The following is a 3,663-nucleotide window of genomic DNA, read 5'->3' on the forward strand; positions in this document are numbered from 1 at the left end:
CGTTCTCTCTTTCCCCCCCTTCTCTCTCTCTCTCTCTCTTTCTCCCTTCTTCTCTCTCTCTTTCTCCCTTTCTCCTTCTCTTTCTCCCTTCTCTCTCTCTCTCTTCTCCCTTCTCTCTCTCTCTCTTTCTCCCTTCTCTCTCTCTCTCTCTCTCTCTCTCTCTCTCTCTCTCTCTCTCCCTCTCTTTCTCCCTTCTCTCTCTCTCTCCCTTCCCCCCTTCTCTCTCTCTCTCTCTCTCTCCCTCTCTTTCTCCCTCCTCCTCTTCCTCACCTGCTCTCGGTTCTCCACCTTTGCTTCTTAATTCCCTTTTCGTTGGATTGTTTTTTTTTTTTTTATATTCTCTCTCTCTCCCTGGTGTGTTTGTTTTTCCCTTTTCCTTTTCGCTGATGTGCTTTTTTTCTTTTATTCTCCTTCCCTCCTCTCCATTTATCCTTTTCTTTCTCGGTCTCCTTTCTTTCCTCTCCCTGATGTGTTTTTTTTTCGGTTCTCTCCTCTCCCTTTCTCCTCTTCCTCTTCTCTCTCTCTTCCCTTTTCGCACCCTGATGTTTTCTTCTCCTCTCCCTTCCCCCTCTTTCTTCTCTCTTCTCTTTCTCCACCCTGTTGTCTTTTTTTCCTCCTCTTTCTCTCTTCTCCTTTTCATCTCCCTGATATTTTCCCTCTTCCTCGTTCCTCCCTTTTTTGTCTTATCTCTCCCTTCTCCCTTGATTTTCTTTTTTCTATTCTATCCTTTTATTTATTTTCTCTTCTTCCTCTATCTCCTTTCTATCTGGATTGTGTTTTCCCTTCATTCTACTCTCCTCTCATCTGATTTCTTCTCTCTCTCTCTCTCTTCATTCTACTTTCCTCTCTCTTCTATTTTCTTCTTCTCTCTGACTCTCTCTTTCTCTCTCTCTCTTCATTCTACTCCCCTCTCTCTTCTGTTTTCTTCTTCTCCTCTCTCTCTCTCCCTCTTCCCGAAATCTTTTCCTTCTCCCTGGAACATTTTCTCTTCTCCGCCTTCTCTCTTCTCCTCTTCCTCTTCTCCCATCTTCCTGGAATGTTCCCTTTTCTTCTTCCTCTTTCTTCCCTCTCTCTGGAATTCTTCTTCTTCTCCTTTCTTCTTCTTCTTCTCCTTTCTTCTTCTTCTTTCTTCTTCTTCTTCTTCTTCTTCTTTTCTTTCTTTCTTCTTCTCCTTTCTTCTTCTTCTTCTCCTTTCTTCTTCTTCTTCTCTTCTTTCTTCTTCCCTTCTCTTCTTCTTCTCCTTTCTTCTTCTTCTTCTCCTTTCTTCTTTCCTTCTTCTTCTTCCTTCTTCTTCTTCTCCTTTCTTCTTCTTCTTCTCCTTTCTTCTTCTTCTTCTCCTTTCTTCTTCTTCTTTTCCTTTCTTCTTCTTCTTTTCCTTTCTTCTTCTTCTTCTTCTCCTTCTCCTCCTCCTCCTCTTCCTGGATTTTCTAATCTTTTTCTTATTTTTCTCTGGAATGTTCTCCTCCTCTTCCTTCTCCTTGGTATATATATATATATATATCTATTATATTTATATATATATTTATATCTATATTATCTACCATCCACACACTCCAAAAATACCTTATTATATTATATATATATTATTCTCTTATTATTATATATATCTTCATATATATATATATCATATATCCTCTATAACTTCATATCTCTTATATTTTATATATATATTATATATACTATATATATATATATATATATTCTATATATATATCTATATATATAATATATATATATATCTATATACATATACTATTTTATATCTATATATAATATTATATATAATATTATATATATAAGATTATATATATATAATATATATATATATATATATATATATATATACACACGTTTATATTTGTATACATATATATAATATATATTTAACTATATATATATATATATATATTATATATATAATATAATATATATTATATATATACATATATATATATATATATAATATGATATATATATAATATATATATATATATTATATATATATATACTATATATATATATATATATATATATATATATATATAAATTTTATACATATATATATATATATATATATATATATATATACATACATATATATATATACATATATATATATATATATATATATATATATATATATATATATATATATACATATATATACACACGCACACATTTTTTCTCTCTCTATCTGTCTCATTTCCCCGGATTTCCCCCCCCCCCCTTCATCATCTCTTCCCCTCGATTTTCTCCCTCTCTCTTCTCCCTCCCCCCCCCCAAAAAAAAAATCCTCCCATTCTCCCCGAAATATTTTCCCCTTCCTCCCTCTCCCCCCCCCAAAAAAAAAAATATATTTTTTCATCCTCTCCCCGAACATTTCTTCCCCCCCCCCTACCTTTCTCTCCTGGCCATAACCCCCCCCCCCTCCCCTAGACATGTGGCCACTCTCCTCCCTAAATACCCCCCCCCCTAGTGTTGCCAATGTTGGGGCTGCTGAGACGCTGTGTGTCATTTTTGCCGCTACTACTGGTAACCTGGTCCTGCTGGTATTGGTAACCGGTACAGGTAATGTGTTGATGTTACTGGTAAACGGTTCTGCTACTACTGGTAACCGGTGCTACAGGTACTGGTGCTGATGTTAAGGATAACCGGTTCGGTTACTACTGGTAACTGGTACTACTTGTTACCGCTGCTACAGGTACTGGTGCTGGTGTTTCCGGTAACCGGTTCTGCTGTTCCTGGTACTGGTCCTGTTGTTAGCCTACTTGTTCCCGGTGCCACGGTTTCTAATGCTGGTGTTACCGGTGCTACTGGTAACCGATGCTGCTGCAACTACTGGTAACCGGTGCTGCTGCTACTACTGGTAACCGGTGCTGCTGCTACTACTGGTAACCAGTGCTGCTGCTACTAATACCGGTAGCTGCAACTTTCGATGTTGCTACTTACTAGTCATGGCATAGGTGCTGCTCCTACTGCCGCTAGTACTGCCGAAGCCACTGTAGTTGCTTCTGGCTGCTTCTGGTTCTGCTAACATGGGTACTCCCTTTTACCAAACACAATGTAAAACACAAATTTACTATTTTTTTTCTCTTTACAAAACACTATGATCCGCTGTCCACCAAACACAACACCCACAGACTGTGTCAATGAATATCGCCAGCGTGAGGAGAGGAAAACGTAGTATTTCGGATTGAATTAACTCACTTTCCTCGTCAATTTACTAACTACACTTTCGAGAAGGCGCTAAAGTTATCACAGTCATCAAAACCTCACCATCAATAATAAACCAGGCACATTCCCTTCCCCTATCAACCACAGCCAAAGTCCGAACCGAGAGCATCGACTCTTCATCCGAAACACAAACCGACACGAATACAGGTTCACTTGCTTCGTATACGAGAGTTCATTCATAATTCTGAAGTTTGGGCGAATATTCCTGACTATTCCGACTATCAATAATAATGACATTAACAATGATAACAATAATAATGATCATAATAATAACCATAGTAATAATGTTAATAATAACTATAATAATAATGATGATAATCATAATAATAATGATAATCATAATAATGATTATGGTAATAATGATAATGATAAAGTAATAATAATGATAATAATAATATTAATAATATTAATATTAATAACAATAATAGT

At 36.1% G+C, this 3,663-nt stretch overlaps 1 long non-coding RNA gene across 1 annotated transcript in view; it reads right to left on the reverse strand.

The window, feature by feature from the left end:
• LOC119579122 overlaps nt 1-3,336 on the reverse strand; it is a 26,454-nt gene extending 23,118 nt beyond the window's left edge. The window contains exon 1 of the long non-coding RNA XR_005229246.1: nt 2,950-3,336. This is a non-coding gene — a long non-coding RNA (uncharacterized LOC119579122). The remainder of the gene's footprint in view (nt 1-2,949) is intronic.
• Nucleotides 3,337-3,663: the final 327 nt, after the last annotated feature.

This window comes from Penaeus monodon, chromosome 11 (genome assembly GCF_015228065.2).
Source record: "Penaeus monodon isolate SGIC_2016 chromosome 11, NSTDA_Pmon_1, whole genome shotgun sequence".
Lineage (NCBI taxonomy): Eukaryota > Metazoa > Arthropoda > Malacostraca > Decapoda > Penaeidae > Penaeus > Penaeus monodon.